This window comes from Canis aureus, chromosome 1 (assembly GCF_053574225.1).
Source record: "Canis aureus isolate CA01 chromosome 1, VMU_Caureus_v.1.0, whole genome shotgun sequence".
Lineage (NCBI taxonomy): Eukaryota > Metazoa > Chordata > Mammalia > Carnivora > Canidae > Canis > Canis aureus.
In genome coordinates, this window is record NC_135611.1 from 32,999,968 (window position 1) to 33,024,359 (window position 24,392).

At 33.6% G+C, this 24,392-nt stretch overlaps 1 pseudogene; it reads left to right on the top strand.

The window, feature by feature from the left end:
- Positions 1-22,131: 22,131 nt before the first annotated feature.
- Positions 22,132-23,609, top strand: LOC144282765 (E3 ubiquitin-protein ligase makorin-1 pseudogene; annotated as a pseudogene).
- The last annotated feature ends 783 nt before the right edge of the window (positions 23,610-24,392 follow it).

Below are 24,392 nucleotides of genomic sequence, written 5' to 3' on the forward strand. Positions count from 1 at the left end.
ATTGTCTCTTAGTGGCAATTACTTGCAATTTCTACAGGACTTCCCATTTGGGGGAAAAAATCACAAGTAAATAAGTTAGTAAAAACATTCCAAGTTTATTATATATACTTTTACAGATAAAATGTTTGGTTTATAATTCTTTGAAATTTTCTTAGACTAAGCATTCAGAGTCATGCAGAAACAAAAGTAAATTAAGCATGTTCTTACAATAGTAAAAAGATTAATCATTTTGATTGCTGCTTCAATAGCCCTTCCTCAAAATCTGTCAAATGAAAGATAAGTCTATACTTGAAAAATAGAGAATATAGATATTAAAGTATATAACTTGGCCAGAAAATACCAATATTTTTGATATTTTTATATTTTTTAACTTGACGCATGGGACTCAGTTAGAACAAATATTGTGTATGGGAAAAGTCATTGAATAGGGTTCATATGACTTGGCTTCTAACTCCCAAATGTAATTCATGGTGAAAAGATGATGCAAACTTTTTAAGCCTCAGATTCTAAAAATTTATAATATGAGGATGATTTTGGCCCCTTTCAGTTCTGTGAATGTAATTTTTTTCCCTGAATAGCTGCTGAATGTTTTCCTTTTATTTTTCATGAAATAAACTTTAATGATTATAGAAAATGTGCTTAATTGAAGTTATTTTCTCTTGGAGATAGGTCTGAAGCATGTATCCTGCTGAGAATGAATTCAAGATTATGCTTTGCTTGCTATGATGCCAAATAATGGTTCAGGGACTTTGAGAAGTTCTGTCTTAGCTCATGAAAGAGTACAGGGTTACAGAAATCACCCTTGCACTTTCTTTCAGCCACAAACTGTATTTCTAGTGGATGTAAGCAGCACAACTTAAATTTTTATATAGACCTAAGTAGATCTTAAATAGAATCTCATTAGACAATAGATGATAGATGATAGATAGATGTTAGGTCAATCAATCAATTGGTAAACAGTTATAGAGAGACAGATGGATGATTATCATGTACAATGTAGTATCGTATACAGTGTAATGGTTGCCTGAAGCTGAGAAGATGCTCAAAATGCCTATATTGATCAACATACTACATATTATGCCCATTAAAAACTTATAATTTCAGTGTGTATAGCCAATTATTAATATAAATGGCACAGCTTGGCTACACAGACCAGGGAACTCCTGTGGAATGACAGGCAGCAAATCATGCTCAGAGCAATGAGGATTTTGGAAAAAGAAAAAAGGCAGATTTACTGTCCTGATATTGTAATGATGAAAGGTATGACAGCCAAAAATCTAATGTAAATTTTGTAGAATTGAGCCATGTTACACTCTATCTCAGCAACATTTCATGTTCAAATGAAATCTAACATTGAAAAAAATCAATGAAAATATGCATTGAAATTTCTGAAAATGTGAATTGGGATTACATGTCATGCTACATATAACCTCAACTATATGAAAACTTCTCTAGTTGTGTTAATTCTCAGTCGTACATAGCATGGCATGGTTTCTGTCCTTAACATTCAATCTTTTTGCTCCTTCTTTATTCTTAAACTATCCTACCCACATTGGCCTCTTTCCCTTCTTCTGTGTTTTTTTTTTTTTTTTTTTTTGATGGTACTCCATTTGCCCTTTGAGGTAAATTAGTCTAGACTTTCTAATATGCTTCTAATTCTCTAAACTCATACTCAAATTTTTATGGCAAAGAGAGGTGTAAATCCTCACATACTAATAATACCTTTTGTCATTATTACACTAACAAGTACAGGAGTGTGAGATAAAAATCAGGAACACTGCATAAACACGTGTCAATAACCTAGAGGTCTAATAGGAAGGGAAGTTGGTAGCCTCAAGAATTCTTGACTGCAGATATTACATAGGGATTCTGGCTATACTAACCAGTAGATCCAAAGCAGATATGCCCAATTACATAGTGAGCTACAACTTCAGACAAGGTAGAGACCTGGAAATTGTGTAAGAGTAGAACTTGCAAGCTATCAGTTCTAGTGAGTACATGGTGGGGCATGGGGGATAGACAGTTAATTCCAGTATCAAGAATCTGGGTTGAATTTCAGCCACACAAATTAGGAACTCAGCAAGGAGAAAATGAAGACAAAGTGGCTTTAAGATGCTATCACATGTACCTATGACTCTGATCTCCTTCTGGCATTTACCCATCAATTTTAAGAAGTTGTGCTCTCATAGGATTTAAAAAGGGTAAGGGCTGGTTTTAAATTTATTTGATGATGATTGTGACCATTTTGGTGGCAGTGAAGCAAAGTAATCTAACAGTTATATTATAACTAGTAATTATTTAAAAATGAACTATTTATCCACTCTATATATGATTAAACTGCATGCGATTGTTGGTATTCAAACATTTTTGATGTACAAAAAAGACAAATTCCTATAATTTGAAATAATAGCTATCGACTGTTAACATTCACCAAAACTGCCCTATAATCTCTCCTGCCTTTCATTCATACATATTGGAACATAGAAGAAGCAGGTAGATGAATACGCCTCACTGGACATTGCCTTGAGAACCTCCCACATTGAATGTGTATGTTAGCTGTGACCATCAGTGGCAAATTCTTGGAAGTTGCAGCAGAAAGTCCCTAACTATGTGGGACATTTCTACAATGATAGATTTGAAACCTGAGTAAACTCTCCCCCAGCTTCAGTTCCTCTGGGCATCTCACTGGAAGGTTCTAACTACATTCAACTGTCTTGTACTTTGAACATGTAGAGCAGCTTCTATTTTCCAGCCGTTCACAGACTGATACACAGAGCAACTGGAAGTCAACCTTGATTGAGGTTTTTCTATAAGTTAGGCAATAACAGTCAGAGATAATAAGATGATAAAATATTCTTTCTCTCCAGAAGTTATTAGAAAATAGTCAAGCATATTTAAAAATAACTAAAATAATAGGTAAAGTTATTGAGCATGAGCCAAGCACAATTTTAAGTTTTATGTGTATGTTAACTTGTATAATGCTTAAAACAATTTGTAACATACTTCTATACCCATTTTAAAGATAAAGAACCTGGATATGGAGATTTTGAAAAGTTTGTTCAAGATTGCACAGCTTATTAGTGATGGTCATGATTCCAACTCAGGGCATCTGGTTCTTTTTTTATTTTTATTTTATTTATTTTATTTTTATTTATTTATATATTTTTTAGGGCATCTGATTCTGAAGCCAGCGCTTACTCAGGATGTTACAGCATCACCTAAAGGACAAGAGAATACAAAATGTCATAGAAATGCAGATATAAATCTGATAAGTTCTGTTAAGTAGGTTGGAAAAAATAGATCCAAGATAATAGTGCTGGAGAGATTTGTGCTTGGCTTTGTTTAGAGACATTTGTTTAGCAGAGAAGTGAGGGTGAGGAAGGATATCTTAGAAAATAACCATGTATCTTTAAAGTTGTAGAGATGGGCAGCCTGGGTGGCTCAGTGGTTTAGTGCCGCCTTCAGCCCAGGGTGTGATCCTGGAGACCAGGGATCTAGTCCCACATGGGGCTTCCTATATGGACCCTGCTTCTGCCTCTGCCTGTGTCTCTGCCTCTCTCTCTCTCTCTCTCTCTCTCTCTGTGTCTCTCATGAATAAATAAATACATCTTTAAAAAATAACATTGTAGAGACAAAAATATTAATATGGAATATTTAGGAAATGTTGAGAGGCCAAATGTACCTGGAATTATGTTTCTATGGGGTGGGATGAGAATGAAGAGGCTGGGATAGCAAAATGGGACCACAGTGAATGATTGAATATTCTCATGCAGAATAAATTCATCATTTTTAAAAACCTTTGACTTATCTTTAAATGAAATCACGCAAAATAATTAAATCATTCTTGTGTGCTTGATTGCGAATGAGGGAAAATGAGGGCATCACATTCTGAATAAGATATTCAGTGGGATCATCCCAGCATCGAACGATGAAAGGTATGAAAACAAACTAGTTCAAGGTGGCAAGACTAGCATTCTGCTGCATTCTTCGCATGTGAGCTATGACCTATGGCAATTCCTTTACTGAGTTTTAAGGACTTTTTGAATAAACACAGTCCGTGTGTAGCCCAGAATGAGGAAAAAATGTCAATGATAAATTGTAAGTGGAAAGAGTTGGCAGGTTTTTAATTCTATGCAAGGTGTCTTGCTAAGGGATAATTTTTAGCACAGGGTTGTTGGCACTGAGGGGAAGTTACCAGGAACATTTGTGTGGGGTGTTCACCTTCAGAATATGTCTCTGATAATCTGTTGTGGCATAGAAAAATACTATATATATATATATGAAATCTATATATGAAATCTATATATATAATCTGAAGCTCTAATATGCACTTGTTTATAGGTTTATCATACAAATGTTTACTAGATTGAGTAGTTTTTTTGTTCCTTTTGTTTTACTTGAAATGCTCTTTAAATGTGTTTGAATATACAGATTCCCCTTTTATCCACTTATTTTCCTAACAATCTTTTTTTTTTTAACGATTTTATTTATTTATTCTTGAGAGAGAGAGAGAGAGAGAGAGGCAGAGACACAGGCAGAGAGAGAAGCAGGAAGCAGGCTCCATGCAGGGAGCCCGATGTGGGACTCGATTCCAGGTCTCCAGGATCAGGCCCTGGGCTGAAGGCGGCGCTAAACCGCTGAGCCAACTGGGCTGCCCTTTTCCTAACAATCTATATGATAATTACTATTACAGAATTACTATTACAGTTCCTTGAGGATGTGATATTTTTCTCAAATGTCTTTAGTCCTATATCGCCAAGGCTACTAATCTGTAACAAATGGGCAACATATATTATGCTAATGAAGATATTAGATTTGGTAAGTGGGATCAGTTATTTGTAGATAAGAATAAAGTTATTAATATAAATTATTTAGAAGAATTAGTCACACAAATGCATAAAGTATTATTAGAGTACATTCATAACAGTGAAATTAATTTTATGCACTTTTCAGCCATTAGGAAAAGACACCTTCAATTTCTGTTCTATTTATAGGTTTTAAAATTAGCATTCATCTTTCATATATTTTGGTATAAATAAAGACTCTCTAAATTGTTATAAAAACTCTGAGGTCATAGTGAGATGATGATCTCAAGGGTATTAAAAGAAGTAGACAATTCTGTTAAACATTTTTTTTCTGTCTTCTGTGACCTGCTAATTATTTAACACAAAATAATGATACAATAACTGAATAAATTAGCTGATAAGCAAAAAGGATGTGATTGCTAACAGGGATAGATATAATTTCTCAGTTATTTTTCTGTCTTTTTAAGTTTTAACTAATTATAATTCAATTTCAGGTATTTCTTATTTCAGTGAGTTAGAGTATTTAGGATATCGAAACTTTGATCTTTAGTGATAAGAATGGGAGGTTATATTCACATTTTCTGACTATAATTTTATTTCATTTAAAATATATATTAAATTATCATTAATAATTCTTTTAGGCTACATAAGGCAAAAAAATAATGTTATTTCAAATATATTTATCAGTATAAAATATTGAACACTATACCAAAAATACAGACATTTAAAGAACAGCTAAGTAGTGTGAGGTATATCCAGACAATGGACTATTATTCAGCACTATAAAACTAGCAAGCTATGAAAAGCTCACATGCCGTATGATTCCAACTATATGACATTCTGGAAAAGGCAAAAATTATGGAAAGCCAAGATGATTTTCAGGGGTTGAGGAGTGGGAGGAGGGATGGATAGGCAGAGTACAGAGGATTTTTGGGTCAGTGAAAATGTCCTGTATGATACCATAATGATGAATAGATACCATTATACATTTGTCTAAACCCATGCAATGTAGCACATTGACAGTGAACCCTAAGGTATAGGAAGAACTATTTTATCAAAGTTCTTTAAGGCAATAGACAGAAAAAAAATGCATAAGGCTTAATGTAATACGAAGAATTGCTATTTATAGACTTTATGATTCTGGTGTAAAAAGTTAAAAAAAAACAACAAACATTATTAAAATTAGTTAATGCACTTAGGAAAATCCCAGGCTACCAGGTCAATATACAATAGCAATCATTGCTCTGTATACCAGCAGAAAAAATTAATGAAAGTAGATATTTTTAAATTATATAATTTAAAATAGTACCAAGTATATCAAACACATATGATAAATCTAAGAAAACACAGGAAAGGCCTCTATAAATAAGCCTGTAAAATGTTATTGATAGAAAAATACCAAGGGCTATGTTTTACTTATGGATTAGATAACATGATAGTGTAAAGATGACAATTTTTCTCAAGATATTCTGCATATTAACAGCCATATTAATCAGATTCCAGCAAAATTGTGTGTGTGTGTATGTGTGTGTGTGCGTCTATACATAACCAAGTTGATCTTGAAAAGGCATAGACTGGAAAGACCTATTTTTATAGCTATCAAAAGTTATTTCAGAGCTCTTTTGCCTGCAGTCTTATCTCAAAATGGCACCTCACTGAGGCATTCACATAGAAAATGTGTTGCTTTATGTAACTCAAATTTACATTTGTGACAGAACTTTGATGTTCTGGCCTATTAAAAAGCTCAACGACTTTTGGTAGTTTAACTTAGATGATTATTTCAATTCAAATAATCATCTCTAAATCTCTAAAATATAACATTGTAGTTTCCTTTAATAAATCAATTTGTGCCTAATTTTTTCATCAATTTTTAAACTACCTTAACCTTCACTTTATCAGCTTTATAAATAAATACAAATTTAATACAGCTGGCATTTAGTTATTAATATAGAAATTAAAATAAAAACAAATAAAATAAAATAAAATAAAATAGTGTAGTATTGGCATAGATATACAAAAATTAGACTAATAGGATATAGAAAATTAGAATAATGCATACATGGACAGTTTACAACAAAATTATACTGTGCAGAAGAAACAAAATAATCTTTACAATAAAAATCATGCTGCATTAATTTGATATGCCTATTAAAAATATCTTGACCCCTACTTTACCCTCTATTAACATGGAGATTTTTAGTTATAAAAAGACAACATTAAAACAGTATGATGCTAAGTAATATACTGGGCAAAAGTATTTGTAATATGACAAAGTGCAAGTCTTCTGAATATTTAAAGGACTCCTACTTAATCAAAAAGAAGAAGAAAGAAAGAAGAAAGAAGAAAGAAAGAAAGAAAGAAAGAAAGAAAGAAAGAAAGAGAAAGAAAGAAGAAAGAAAAGAAAGAAGAAAGAAAGAACAAAAGAAAGATAGATGATAGATGATAGATGATAATGATGATAGATAGATGATAGATAGATGATAGATAGAAAAAAGAGGGCTTTTACAAATCAATAAGAAAGGAAGAGAAAACAATTAATCTACTAATCAAACAAATTATCAACCCAATAACAAAATGGATAAAAGATAGAGGCATATTCCCAAGAAAATATCCAAATAGCCCAATTATATAAAATCATGTCCAACCTCTGGAAGTATAAATTGAGAAACCTCTAGGAAAAGTAGTCCAGTTGCATCCACTAACGTTGGACATTTTTTCTCATTTGATGCAGCAATTCTACTCTACAGTTTATAAACAACAGAATTGTGTATATATATGCAGCAAAACATGTTTGCAAAAATGTTAGTAGGAGAATTATTTAATAGCCTGGAACTGGCAGCAAGAGTTGTGGATAAATTGTAGCAGCTTCACAAAATGAATACTATATAGTAACGAAAAAGAATTAACTATCCCTATCCACAACATGAATGAAAAGACAAATATCTTTGAGTTAAAGTCAATTGGCCATAAACAAATTGATTCCAAATTTTATTTATATAAAGTTATAAAACAGGAAGAACTAATATGAAGTTTGAAATCAAAATAAGAGTAACCTTTTGGATTATGGTAGGGTATTCATTAGGAAGGGGGCAGAAGGGAAGCTGCTAAGACATTAATGGTCTCTCTCACTTTCTTTCTTTATTGGGTTACACAGTTAATCAAGCTATACATTTTTCATTTGTAAAATTTTTTGTATGCATGATATTTAAAATTTTTAGATCAAATACATTTAGTAATTTTTGGTAAATGTGTTAAAATTTAATATGTTATAGAATTTTTGCAAACCATATACTAACTTGTATTTTCTCTCTAAAAATATAGTACATTATGTACCATTTCTCAAATTTACTTCTAAAAATACATATTGGGAAGTTTTCATTTGTATGCAGCATTATTTAATATGGCATATCAAGCTCTTTATGATCTCATTTTTACTAACTTTCTCAATCTCTATTTTATATATTTCTTGGTTATTCCCTATATGTAAACTTCAAATAAACTAAGCTATGTCTTTGTCCCATACTTTCCCATACAAATGATTCCTTTGTCTGAAATATTTCTACCTACAACATAGGTAAGCCCTAAGTAATTGCAAGGCTCAAATTGTTATCTCCTTCAGAAAGACTATCATAATTCACCTAATCTATGTTAAATGTTCTCTTTTTCTTCTCATAGTAACCTGACCTTATTCTGTCATAGCACTTATGATCTTGACTTGAAAACTAGAATATGAACACCATGAAAATATCTCATCCTTCTTTGTATTTGAGGCATCTATCACAGTTGGCACACAGTAAATGTCAAATTGGTAAATTTATTACAAATTGAAATCAAAGAAATTATAACCTTCCTCTGAATTTAAAAAGTGGAAAAATAGAGATCCTTCCAAGGCACTGTGACTTTTCCAGTAGGCATATGTTACTAGAGGGTCTCAGAGTCTGTCAAAAACTAGATTTTGAGATTCCAACAACACTGCACTTTCATCTTCACCATTTTTGTAGAAAGCAACACAGTGCATTTGATCATATGGAGATATTCACTTTATCTCTGCACTGATGCAGCATTTCTTTGGCAGTGGTAGCAAATATTTCCAGCTGCAGATTTCCTTACAGATAAGGATTTAAATATTTTCTATGAGTCTGTGTTTTTGTCAAATTGCTCTGTCAGCACATGAATGAATGTGAAATATGCTTAGGTAAAGCAGCACACCAATGAGAGATCAGATGGCTGGTTTTCTGTTCTGTATTTGGTATGCTTTATTTGATTTAATACATGTGAGGAGCTTAGAACAATGACTGGCATGTAATAAAGGCCAGGTAAATGTTAACTATTATCATCATTTTCTTATTGTACAGTTAGGAATTTGTCTTTTTCTATTGTGAAAACGACTTTGAAAAAGCATAAACACACAGTGTATGTTTGGCAAGTGGAAGTTATACCGAAATGAAGAATAGTTAGGTAATAAATTGAGCATCAGCACTGCAATGATCTCAATGAAGAATGAATGATGAACCTTAAATTAACACCAGTCTCTTCTTATTGCCATTGTACTAATGTGTGCAAAAGTTTATGTGTGCCTGGCAAACTGGAATGGATATAACTTAGCTGATAATGCCTCCCCCACCTCCTCTTAAATTCTCTGCTATAGTTGTAATGAAACTTTTTGTTTCAATGCTCAGGTGCCATTGACTGATTATAAATATGAGAAAATAATAAATCACACAGTTCTAAGGTTGAAATGGCGCTTTCTTAAAATGAAAGATTAAAAAGTGCCAATATCTCTGAAAACTTTGAAATATGTAGCTTTCATCATAGCCTCAGGGTCATCCTAAAGAGTGCGAATTAGTTGGGAAGTATTATATGCCTGTGAACAATTTTCTACAAAAAACTGAGGAGTCTGATATTATCTACATCAAAGAACTCTTAAAAGGGACCTTTCTATTCTTCTGTAATGATCTATAGACCCTTTTAACATAGCATATATTAAGAATCTTTAATTCAGAAAACTTAGTTATGAACTATACAAACTATACCAACACAAATACTCTATTTAAGCATGATATCAGGTCTTTATCTCCAAAAGAGAACTGGAAAATGTTAGTTCAGTTTCCAGTTTTCAGTAAAATATTTACTCTACCAAATAAAATGGATGGGATTAATGACACATGGGTATATATTATGGATTAGAAAAATATGTTTTTATTAAAAATGGTCTCAGATGATCTATATTCATTAGTATTCTCCTATTACAAAAATTACGTTTTAGACAATCTGTTTCTTTTATACCAGGAACTGCAATTAATTATCAATGTTTTTTACAGTGGTTAATTTATGCTTCTGCAATTGATAGAATTAATTATATGATTATATGATTTAATTTTAGAGCTGAAAGGTGTGCTATAATTTTATTCATTGCTAATGTTATTTTATAGTATTAGTTTCCTATGGCTGCTAAAAGACAATACTAAATATCAAGTGGATTAAAGTGAGAAATTATTTATTGTTCCACAGTTCTGGAGGCTATTGAGAAGTCAGAAAACTAGAAGATAGAAGCATGCTCCCTCTGAGAGTCTGGATAGACTTTTGCTTGCTTCTTTCTAGCTTCTGGTGGTCTTGGGCAAACCTTAGCATTCCTTAGCGTACAGTTGTGCCAGTTTAATCTGTTCCTTTATTTTTGCAAGACATTCTCCTTGTATGTCTTCACATGGTTTCACAATGCTTCTCACTTCCCCTGTCCCAACTTCTCCTTTTAGTGAAGACACCAGTTACATTGGATTCGGGCTCACACTAATGAATTTATTTTAACTTGATTAGCTCTGTATCGACCCTATTTCCAAATAAGATCACATTTTGAGGTACTAGGGGTTAGGACTTCAACATATCTTTTCTTGGGAGACAGAATTTAACCCATAATAACTGATGTCAATGTCATTTGAAGATGTGGACATTGATTGAGTTGTTTCCATTTAAAAGAAGCTGGGGGTAGGAAGCTTCTATATAGAATGTCAAATATAGTTCTTTTAGATTAAAATTGGATAATAACACATTTCAAATTTAAGAAAGTTTTCATATTCTCTCATTAATTTTTTTAATTGTTAAGAAGAAAAGCAAAACCTACTCTAACCTGTGTAATATAATCTATCCAGACATAGGGGCATGAATAAGCTGGCTAGGTTCTCTTGAATGCATGTTTAATGACATCAAAAAGGTACATATGTCATGAAAAGATTGTAATTCAGTTCCCAAAGATTATCCAAATTTTGGTTGAAATTTAAGATTTATTTATTTATTTGAGAGGGTGAGGGGTGGAGGGAGAGAAAGACAGAGAATCTCAAGCAGACTTCCCACTAAGATTGGAGCCCAATTTGGGGCTTAATCCCAAGACCCTGACATTATGACCTGAGTCAAACCAAGAGTCAGAAGCTTAACCAACTGGACCACTCAGGCACCCCTGAACTTTAATATTTTTGATATAATATAGTGATGTAGATGTTTTATTCTTTGAGATTTGTATTTTTTTATAAAAATATTCATATTTTTTATTGTTTTTATTATAAAAACTATTGGTCAATTTGTAATATAATCTTTCTTAATCTGTTGGCTCAAATTTATATGCATTTCTGTCAAAAGCCATTTGGTACACACAAATTTATTCTCAAGCTTTAGCATAAAGGGTGAGTGTTAAAAATATTGAATAAAGTTTTTCAGGACAATCATTCTGTTAAGGTATTCAATAATCCTAAATAAAAGGTATTTTTAATTGATTTATTGGTATCATCTACAAAATGAGTTAATTTCACTCTACTTCATAGAAACAGATGGAGCGATCTACAACTTGGGAGCTATCTTATAAAACCATGCTGTTACTGCAGCAAGAGAAAGCTGGAAAGGATCAGATGAGTACAAATTTATTATTCTCAAAAAAAAACACCTATCATGAAATTCTGTAAATTCTATAAGAAGTACATTGATAAACAAGGCCATGTTTAAGAGAGGTAATCTCTTACAAAAGGTGGGATATGGGATGCCTAAGTGGTTCAGTGATTGAGCGTCTGCCTTTGGCTTAGGTCATGATCTCAGGGACCTGGGATCGAGTCCTGCATTGGGCTCCCCACATGGATCCAGCTTCTCCTTCTGCCTAAGTCTCTGCCTCTCTCTGTGTCTCTCATGAATAAATAAATAGGATCTTTTGGGGCGAAAAGGTGGGTTATGATGCAATTTAAGGAATGCTGAAGAAAGAATTGAGTATGACATATCTAGTAATATGTATTTGGGTTATCAGATATGGAATATTGAGGGAAATATGGATCATATTTATCATGGTAATTCCTGTAGATGTGAAAGCTGCATTACATTTTTAAGATGTGAAAGCTGCATTACATTTCATTTTACATTTAATGATTTGAATAGTTATATAGGTTTTATGGAAGGGAAATTTTATTGAGAACCAACTATATGAAGTTTCTCAGCATCTCGACTGAACTTCATAAATATTCTTGGATTGATTATTAATATTTTAAACTTAAATTTCCCCAATTCTAACATCCAGGCTTTTTCATTATGCTATCCTACCTCACTCTTAAAATCTCTGCTTTGTGAATTTGTTCATATTTGTATTCATATGGGATGGTCTGCTTCAGAAGAGAGTTTTTTATGTGAATAGTAAAGCTGAATGAACTCCTGATAGGAATGCTCTCCAAGTGATTCAAACATAAGAGAACACATAGGGAAACAATGTTTCCAAAGGAAACTCACATTCTCATCCAAGACACATGTTCTTACTCCACATTTTTGGAACTGAAAACCTAATATTCTAAAATTTTCCAGAAAATTCCCATTTACACAAGCATTTTAGGTATAAAGTTTGATTACCATAGATTAAAGGATATGATCATATTATTTTAATTATTTTACATTTGGATCCATCATCAGATCTAGGATTCAGTGTCACCAGAAATATTTGCAAAAATTTTCAACCTGAGGGTGACACAAAATAATGAGAAATAGAATAGAACCCATGGAAAATGGAGAGTTGATTACAATGTTAAGAATGTAAGAAACCCAAATTCTAGGTACACAAGAATGAAATATTAAGACAGAAAATATTATCTTTCCAACATGTTGGGTATATTTGATTATCACAAAAAAAAAACTTTTAACATAGTCAACAATTACCTTTCTAATTTTATAGATACATAAAACTGAAATCTAAAGTCTAGGCTATCAGATAGTTTAAGTGGCAGAATTTTGGTTCAAATTCAGCTCTATTTTCATAAACTTATGGTAATTCAATTATTTCTGTGCCCGACTTAATGAGAACTGTATGCCAAAAACCTAAGTGAAGATAAAAGGCATAATTGTATTTTCCTAGAGACATGGACCATAGGTTTCATAAGATTCTCAAATGGGTCTGAAAACCAAAAAAGCTTTTTCGCAGTAAATTTCTTAGGCATCAATGAGGAATCTTAGTTGAAACAAACAAATGGTTATAATTTATGTAAATTAGGGGTTTTCAAATTCCTGTCGATTCCTATGGTTATACTGAGATGCTGTTTTAGTGATTTTCTTTGAATTTCACTTTGGATATTTATTTTTAACTCTCCTAAAAGCTGAAATAACACATAATTAGCACACAGATGTGTTGCATGTGAAATTTTAATAATTTGCATCAATCAAAACATTAACTTGTAGTGCTGATTAATAAAATTTCTTAAGTCATCACTCATTGAAAATTATTCCAAGATTATAATGCAAGGTATCATCACAATTTACATGCCTGAGTCAGGTTTTATGGCTATTATACCACCTCCCACTCAAAAAAAAAAAAAAAAAAAAAAACCCACAAAAGAAAGCCTTTATAAATCAGTTACCTGATAAGGTAAAATCTTGTAGAACTAACACTGCAGCCTCAAAGTGTAGCTAATCAGCAGTTTATTAGATCGCTGGATTATTATATTACCCAGGTTATAACACTTTTATCTTCTACTCAAGTAGAAGACACTATATTCCAGCTGCATGGAAAGGAGGAGGAAATATGGAATCCACAGTGTTATTGACTGAAATTCATATGTTGAAATCCAAACACCCAGTACCTCAGAATATGACCCTATTTGGAGATATGGTCTTCAGAGAGATAATCAAGTTAAAATGACCTCATTAGTGTTGGCTCCCAATCCATTATAATTGGCATCCTTATAAAAAGGACAAATTTGGAGACAGGTAAGCATATGCGAAGGATCTCATGTGAATACCAAGGAGAAGATCAGGGTGATGCATCCCCAAATTAGGGGACACTTAGAATTGTTAGCAAATCACCAGAAACTAGGAGAAAGGAATGGAAGAGATTTTCCCTCATCAACAGAGGGACTTACCTGCTGACACTTTGATCTCAGACTTATAGCTTCCAGACCATGATACAGTAACTTTTCCTTGTTTGAGCAACCCACTTTGTGGTATTTAATGAAGATCACTCCAGCAAACCAATACGAAAAACTCTTCACAGAGTCTTCTTTTCCCCCTAAGTTTTTATTTAAATTCAAATTAGTTAACATACAGTGTAGTACTGGTTTCAGGAGTAGAATTTAGTGGTTTATCACTTACCTATAACACTCAGTGATCATTCAGACGAGATCGGGCGCATTCAGGGTGGTATGGCCGTAGACTGATCATTCAGATCCATTTTGAGACTTAACTGTATCCTTACTGAATGTAAGGGTCCACATTCAATGGCTAATTGTTGTTGCCAATTTCTTAGGAAATTGAGGGTTTTGTGGCTTAAACTGAGTTACTCTTTATTTATCCAGGGTTGATAGTGCTTTCATAGGCCTAATAAATCAGTTACAATTTGTCTTTTTTTATTTTTATTTTATTTATTTATTTATTTATTTATTTATTTATTTATTCACAAGAGACAGAGAAAGAGAGGCAAAGGCACAGGAAGAGGGAGATGCAGGCTTCCTGCAAGGAGCCGGATGTGGGACTAGATCCTGGACTCTAGGAATACGCCCTTAGTGGAAGGCAGATGCTAAACCGCTGAGCCACCCAAGCGACCCAGTATAATTTGTTTTTTTTATGTGCATTCTCTACTTCCAAATTTTTTACTTAGCATCTACTCCCCAATTTTTGAAGCCCTTAGAACATTTTTTTTTATTTTAGTGGGTTTGCAGAAGGAGAGGTCATAAATTCAAAAGTTCCCTCTTATATCTATAACTGAAAGTTTCTTTAATTGGCTTGAAATGAAACCATTATAATCTGAGCATGTAAAGTAAACACCCAATAAAATATTTGTTTTACACTTAATGGTATTTTTTTACTGAAAAGGAGATGACTCTGCAAGAAAAATTTAACACTACTAAACTGTGTGTGGATTTCATGAAAAAAACCTTTGAATCTAATGATGTTGAGAATTATCGTTTCACTCTCAAGTACACATTTATTTTTCTTTTATAACATATTTATATATACACATACCTGAGTTAAGGGCACAAAGTGTGTAGATTTCTCAAAAATTATAGTATCTTTAGCCTTTGCCATAGCCTTTAGCTGTTAACCTTAACCTTTACCATTCATAACAACAGTCAGAATTAAATCAGAAATGGAACCAGGAAACTTGAAAATAATAAGTGCACATATATTTTTCTTCTTACAAGTGCCAATGGTTTTGCACTGATGGAATTTGATATTATTGGATAACAGTTTAGACCATTGTATATGAAGGGCTTGTCTGTAAAATAAATGATGAAAGCATCGTTCATTCATTCATTCATCCATTCATTCAATAATCTTTAGTAATGGACAAAATTACTAAACTTATGAGTTTTTGTGGAATGTCTCACTAATGTTCAACTGCACACACTTATAAAATGGCTGACTGAGATTAAGTCTACATACTATGGTTGTGGAATAGTTTTCCCTTCCCTTCAGTCAGTGGACTGACCAAGAATTACTAACCAAGACACTAGAATAGACAGTCTTTAAATTATTATCAAATCAATGTGTGCTTACTTATCAAATGTGTTGCAAACTCTCAAAATAGGATTTTGTCCTGCTGAGCTGCCAGATAGTCCTTCTGACCCATATAGGGGAGGCTGTTTGTGCCTTGGAGACCTTTTGGTCTCCCTATTTATGTCTGATGGAACTTAAGTATCCATAAATCTGATTTTCCTTGAATGATTTCCTGCATTGTATTAGTTTGTATAATTTCTGGGCATCATATCTTAAAAGTTGACTATTTGTTTTTCTTTAAATATCTGAAAACTATAGTGTTTGTGTCTATCTTGGTTCATATTAGGATAAACCAAAATATGTTTTCAAAAGATATTTTCATTCTAATTTTTTTTGTGGTTATCAAATTAGATGCAGACTCTGTGTCCCTACTTAGCCACATGTGTGTCTTTGGTGAATATCTTTAAATGATTGCTGAGCTTGTAATAAGCGTAGTTGTAATGATCCTATTCCAATGCATAATTCCAAAAGAATTATGCATAACCAGGTCATAACAAGGGCTAAGTATATGGCATAAGAAAATTACTCAATGGCAGAAGAACCTTCAAGCTAAAGCCAAACCCTTTATTAGTTTTTTTTGTTTATAGAATGTGGTCATCATGGCTCATGTGAACTCTGTAGAGAACTACTTAAAACTTATGAGCTGGGAGCTGCAATGTAAGCTAGCTATCCATGTTTCATGTGTGTATGCATGGATCTATCTATCTGTCAACCTAACAACGTATCATCTATCCACTTATTTTTCTGCAATATCATCTGTTCCAGAAGTGAACTGTAACTATTACCAATGGGTCTTGTTTAACAAGACTTATGAAGATACTTAAAATCTGTGATTTATTTTAAGGATATTTTCTGTTATGTTGTAGATGTTAAATTGTTCCTTTGCATCTTATCCCTTAAGAATTATGCAGTTTTATTTATTTTTATTTTTTAAAAGATTTTTTAATGTATTGATTTATGAGAGACACAGAGAGAGGCAGAGACATAGGTAGAGGGAGAAGCAAGCTCCCTGCAGGAAGCCTGATGCGGGACTCGATTCCAAGGTCCCAGTATCACAACCTGGGGCAAAGGCAGATGCTCAACCACTGAGCTACTCATAATGCCCTGCATTATGCAGTTTTAGAGTTGATATTTTTTAATTTGAAAGTGGAAAAAATAAGAATGAAACCATTACCTATTGCTCATCCTTACTTACCCTAAATTACCAGTCTTGATCTCTCCATCTGACTGACCTTTATTGAGCTTTTAGAATTTTATTTTCTCAGGAATCTCCTTTATAAATTATTCTTTTTCTGCCACATAAAGTTCATTCCTTTATCTTCTTTACAACCATCATGTCCAATGGAACTCTGTTTACTCAATTGATTGATGATTACTGATTTGCTTTTAAAAATCTCAAGCTAGGACAGTGACAGTTCTAATGATTTATTTTCTCTAGTACCTGGAATAATGCTGCAGTTGGAATAGACAATAAATGAGTATTTGTTGAATAATATTTCTTGTATATGATTAGTCTAGCTGGATTTAATTATAAGAGAAAAGTAATGAAAGTCATCCAACTCCTTTCTTGTTTTTTAAAACAAAACATTGACTAGGCTTCAGATTTCATAAAATAAGAAAAAGAAATAATGCAATTCTTTAAACTTCTTAATGTATAGATACATTTTGAAGATAAAAGATTCATTGGATAATTAAAACAATACCATCTAGATTTCATTCGCTATTCCCCCAAATATAACATTTTGTACTATTTCTCTTCAATAATTTATATATTCCTAAAGGCATTTATATTTTATTTTTCCCTTCCTCTATGATTATCTGCCCCTCATTCACATCTATCCTAAGTCATGCATTCTAAGTGGATGGAGAGATCTTATTACTCAGAAAACCTAATTCAGGTTTATTAAAATTTGAACATTTTTATAAGTTATTAGTTTATTATTATTATCATTTAAAACTTGTCAAATTTTCTAAAATTTACATTTTACCATATAAAAATAAAGAACACAAAGTAAAAACTTCTTAAAAATAAAAATGTAGTCAATTTTCCCTCATTCTGAATCTGCATAAATTAAATATCCATTTAATTTTTATTAGTGTTCTACCTCACTTCCTCTGTTTTTGCATATTAAAACCTCTTGTATATTTTACAGTGTCTTATTAAATGACATTTTATAACGACATTTTATAATGTATCAGATGGGTGTGTGTGGACACATATTTATTTGCTCCTTTCTACGCTCACAACAGCTTTTATGTGATACTATATGTAAGCAAAAATGTACATAGCTACTATCCCAGTTATTCTATTAAACCGTCTGAAACATCACCAGACAATAAAAGGCTTTTTAAAAATCCTTATATTTTAAAGAGCCTTAAAAATATTTTTTGGGAAATCAAGATCTACTTTCATGTAAATTATTAATGTCATTAATATAGGTCAGATATATAACTTTTTAAACTTAAAATGTGTACATAGTTGAAGTATCATGACTAAATGAAGTTAAATCATAAACACTTGTGAAAAATATGCAGGTCAGCCCAAAAATGACTCTGTATGGGAATCTCATACCTTCAGTAACAGTCTATTTTTGGCGTTAAAAACCAGTTCGGTCACAATGTAAGTGGGATGACTGAAGGCTTCGGTAATGGGCTATAAAATCTTTCCCATCTAGGTCACTGATTGATTTGAGACTGTCACCAAGGTAGGTAGAAAAACAGTAACTGCTGCCATATAACAACTGTCAAATCATGTGAAATAAAAATATGGTCTCAATTCCAGTAGACATATTTCCCATTTACCTATCCAACAGATGCTCTCACATGTGCAGGGATGGACACACATGTATTTGCAATGCACACATGGGCACACAGCCTTCTTGTGTTGCTTTAGAGCAGAGTAAAATTATAAAATTATTTTAGGGTGATTCTGTTCCCTGAAATCATAAGACAGAATAAAAAAAAAAGTTTTTCTAATTTTGTCCAAGCAGTATTGTCAATTTCTGTTTTAGAATTAAAGTGGGGTGCTTCACCAAAGGAAATCTTAGCTCTGATTTTTATCCTTTGGTAAGGTATAGTTAAAGTGAAGTAAATTCCCTTGTTCCTTTACTATAGGGCTCTCCAATGCTATTAAATATTTGGAAGAAGCTACATTTTGTCTGAATGATTCTACCAAATAAAAACAAAAAAAGAATTTAGTTTGATCAGCAAAGAATGTAGAAATTTACTTAAGTAGTAAAGAATGTGGCTGTCTGACTTTGGTATTATGTTACACCTCATGGTTCAGGCATCTTGTTTGCCTTAAATGGTTTCACAAGCAGGAGGGTTGACCCAGAGCAGATTTCGCAGTGGCTGCACAGAGCGCAACTAAACAGCAGATTTAATGAGGTTGGAATTTCACACAATGCCTTATTCAAAGAATCCAGGCGGTGGGGAGAGCAGTTGTGGGGAATTGCAGTTGCCTATAACTTTGCATCAAAAAGTAAAACCTTTCTCCACAAACAGTTTATAAAAGATCACAAATAAATGCCAATTGCATTTAGCTTTAAGGTTCAAACTTCAGGCGGGTGTGGGGCGGGGGCGGGGAGGGGGTTGGGGAGAGACGGAGGCTTCTGTCTTTTCTCTTTTAGAATTAAAGAATTTGGTTCATGAACCAAAATACAGATCTATATTTACTTCTCTAAAGTCAGGAAGGATCAAAATGTTTCCTGATCTATGTTGACATGCTGAAAGGCTTCCTTTTGTTTTCCCACTTAGTGCTTTTGCTTCCCTACCACCTTTATTTCATTTCTTGGTCTGCTTGTGTGTCTCCCTGCTCAATTTAGAATTCCTTGAAGACATGCATTCCTGTAAACACTTAAGAAATGTAGAATGAATGTTGAATGAAAATAAATATAACTCCTTCATATACTTTATGTTACACTGAGACAAAATTTCAGACATTTTCACTCTATCATTCCCTTAAGGAGCATCGATGAAAGATTTTAATACATAGCTCGTCTTTCTACAAAGCTAATCACCAATCTTAATTTTGCAAATTTAATATTCAGTTCTATGAAATTTACCCTCTCTTTTCCCCATTGAAAAATTGTCCCAAGTTGGTCATTTTTATAACTCAGTATTTTAGACCTGGAAATAAAACTACAGTAACACAAGCTGACCACCTTGGCCTCTAGGTTATTGGTGTTAGGAATGAGAACATCCTCCTCTTAGATTAGAAGTGTGTGGCTCTAAGCATTTGTATGTAAGTATTGTCTGACCTTGAATCACACTCTCTCAAAAAAAATCATATGAACCAGAGGGGGTTGAGGTAAGGGTAAGAAGTAGAATGATCATAAAATTTATTATCTAGATTTGGGCAGTTTTGTTTGCTAAAAAAATAAAGAATAAATAAAGAGAGAGAAGGAAAAGAAAAAGGAGAAGGGGGAGGGTGAGGGAAGAGGAGGAAGAAAAAGAGAAAGACAAACTGGGCAAGAGGCCTGAAACAACAGGTAAAACAAACTTTCTCCAGGAAACCAAACCAGAGCATCCTGGGTAGAAGAAATGATCCAGTGAACAACGCTATGCCCATTCCAGTCGATTTCTAGTTTGTTTTTCCAATGTTTGCCTTTTTAATGTTTATATAAAGCCTTTATTCAGGCTTGACTGGAAGTATTGAATGGCTATTTCATTTTTTTCAGAAAGATTTTTTTCCCCTAGTTGGTGTCATTGAATGGTGGTCCTCAAATTGGGATTAGACAATTTCAATGGAGTCAATTTATAGCTCCTTACCTTCTTACAGTGATGTTTTCCTAGCATGGCATAGATTGTTTTCCCTTAAATTCTTTTCCTTAATATAATAACTATGTACCAAAAAAAAAGACAAAAGCTTCCACTTATTCATCCCATGAGACATTATGAATTATTATTGTTGTCATGGATGCCTTCATTAAGGCACCTTAATCCCACTATGGAAGCTTTTATTTTTCCCTCTTTTATACCTACTTCTGTTAAGAAAGGACTAGGAACTAAATTGTCATACATTCCTCTACTTGTAGAATGTTCTTAAATCACACACACACACGCACATATATATATATATATATATATATATATATATATATACATATATATATGTATATATATATATATATATACAGTAGATTATAGGTAGTGAGATTGATGACAACTTTCATTTAATGGCCTCATCTCTGACAAATCCTTACCATTTTTAAAGACTGCATTATTCTTGAGAATATATATGCTTAGAGTAAAGCAGTGAGCTTCAGCAGGAAACAATAAACTCTTTAAAATTGCTTTCATTCACATATTTAATGTAAACATTTTTAAAAAGTTATTTCAATCCCTATCCCTAAAATCATGAGGAGGAAAGAAAAGAATCTATAAGTATTTGACATAATACAGATTACTTAGTCTAATATTTTTAAATGTAACTAGAATACAATTTTAGATACCACACTTGTCAAATTATAATGGATAATAGTTGTAAGTAATGAAATATTTATCTTGGATGTGATATGTTTTATTCAATGATAGAATTAAATCTTATCAAACACTATCTTGAAATATTTATTAATTATAATAATTGTTCATTTTACTTACTTTAGTTAATACATATTAAAATTTTTCTACTTGCCATTAATAAACTTCCAATACCAATTTTAGACTGTTTTTCAGTGGTATATCATTTCCTCCATCAAATATACAGAAAATTCTTGATCATGAAATCTAATTAAATAATGTACTTATTATCATTTAATTTTTCTCAGAAAGCTGAATATCAGAGTTGAACACAAGCATGAACATACTTTATAGAATGATATATTTATTATATCCTTTGTTTCTTCATCTATAATTTTTGTTTTTTGTTATGTGAAATTATTACAAGTAATGAGAGATAGCATAAAATTCATCTAACTTGAATTAATTATATAAATTCACATCATTTTCATTTTATTTAATAATTTTTACTCATTTATCTTTATAGAATAAGTTTTGGAATTTATTTACTTCTCTCTTTTCTATATGTTCCTTAAATGCATACTAACAGGTGCATTTCAGTTAAAAAGACAAAATTTTTCCTCATACAAAATGTCTTGTTTGGCTGATGTATATGCCAAGGAGGATAAGCATCGCCTCTACAGTTATGATTTCAAAGACAAGTGCCGGCAGCTCTTTCAGCCCAGGAACCCAGTCCCTTTATTTTGGTAAAACCACCTTTTTTGAACTGAAGACCTCTTAAGAATTCTTTCTTGGCCATCAGCTCTGAGTCCACCACTTCAACCCATACCAAAAGCAAGAAGAAAAACTAGGAGCTAAGGTATTTCATGCACGGGGTTTGTAAAGAAGGAGATAATTGTCGCTACTCGCATGACCTCTCTGACAGTCCTTATGGTGTAGTGTGCAAGTATTTTCAGCGAGGCTACTGTATTTACGGAGACCGCTGCAGATATGAACATAGCAAGCCATTGAAACAGGAAGAAGTGACTGCTGCAGATCTAACTGCAAAATCATCTCTTGCTGCTTCCTCAAGTCTCTCATCGGGAGTTGGACCAGTTGTTGAAATGAATACGGGCGAAGCAGAGTCCAGAAATTCAAACTTTGCTACTGTCGGCGCAGGTTCAGAAGACTGGGTGAATGCCATTGAGTTTGTTCCCGGGCAGCCCTACTGTGGCCGTACTGCCCCTTCCTGCACTGAAGCACCCCCACAGGGCTCTGTGACCAAGGAAGAATCAGAGAAAGAACAGACAGCAGTGGAAACCAAGAAGCAGCTTTGCCCCTATGCTGCAGTGGGAGAGTGCCGGTATGGGGAGAACTGTGTGTATCTCCACGGAGACTCGTGTGACATGTGTGGGCTGCAGGTCCTCCATCCAATGCGTGCCGCCCAGAGATCACAACATATAAAATCTTGCATTGAGGCCCATGAGAAGGACATGGAGCTCTCATTTGCTGTCCAGCACAGTAAGGACATGGTGTGTGGGATCTGCATGGTCTATGAGAAAGCCAACCCCAGTGAGCGTCGCTTTGGGATTCTCTCCAACTGCAACCACACTTACTGTCTCAAGTGTATTCGCAAGTGGAGGAGTGTGAAGCAATTTGAGAGCAAGATCATAAAGTCCTGCCCCGAATGCCGGATCACATCTAACTTTGTCATTCCAAGTGAGTACTGGGTGGAGGAGAAAGAAGAGAAGCAGAAACTCATTCAGAAATACAAGGAGGCAATGAGCAACAAGGCGTGCAGGTATTTTGATGAAGGACGTGGGAGCTGCCCATTTGGAGGGAACTGTTTTTACAAGCATGGTACCCTGATGGCCATAGAGAGGAGCCACAGAGACAGAAAGTGGGAACATCAAGCAGATACCGGGCCCAAGGAAGGAACCACTTCTGGGAGCTCATTGAGGAAAGAGAGAACAGCAACCCCTTTGACAACGAAGTAGAGGAGGTTGTCACCTTTGAGCTGGGCGAGATGTTGCTTATGCTTTTGGTTGCAGGTGGGGACGATGACCTGACAGACTCTGAAGACGAGTGGGACTTGTTTCATGATGAGCTAGAATATTTTTATGACTTGAATCTATAGCAGCTTTGCGTGGCTTGTGAACTGGTCTGCTGAGCCTCAGACAGTAGCTGTCCCCTGTGCTGGTGTGGTAGTGCCCGTGTCTCTCCTAGGCAGGCCTATCAACTCCAGGTGCTATCGTGATTATTTTTACCCAGGGCCTGTCTTCTCAATCCCTCACCTTCCCCCAAGGAGTGTGTCGTTTTTCTCTGTTTAAAAAAAAGTTACAAAAATAAACCTTAAAGCTAGTTGCTTTTGTAACATGAAAAAAAAAAAAAAAAAAAAAAGACAAGTCCCTAAAGTGAGCTAAATTAGGAAACTCTGGCAGCCTGGGTGGCTCAGCAGTTTAGTGCCACCTTCAGCCCAGGGCATGATCCTGGAGACCGGGAATCAAGTCCCACATCAGGCTCCCCGCCTGGAGCCTACTTCTCCCTCTGCCGGTGTCTCTGCCTTTCTCTGTGTGTGTCTCTCATGAATAAATAAATAAAATATTTTTAAAATAAATAAATAAATAGGAAACTCCTATCTTAGACAAAACAAAAAGTTTAAAACACATGAAAAATAATATTTTATTAGAAAAATTTCCTTGCTTAAAGTGTCACAGTATTTCAGTGTTCCCAATCAACCAAGTCTAAGAATCTTATGTGAATCAAAGTGTCTATTAGAAAAAAAAATGCTACTAGTTTTAATAATGATGACTTGATGAATCTTGGAAAGTAGGGGTTTAAAATGGGTGGTAAGACCACCTAAAAAGGAAGTTGGCATTGCCTATACCGTTCTAAGTTTGAGCATTCAAAATGGTTTAGAATTTTACTCCTATGTATGCAACCCAGAGAGATACTTGCATATGAACTGTGAGAGATCTGTGTGAGAATATCATAATGGCAAAATCACGGAAACTAATCCAAATGCCCACCATGGAAGACTGGATGAAAAAAACATGCGTTATTCATACATTGGCACGTACTATAGTAGTCAAAATAAATGAACTATTACAATGTTCCATGACATGAATGAATCGAAGCAATGAA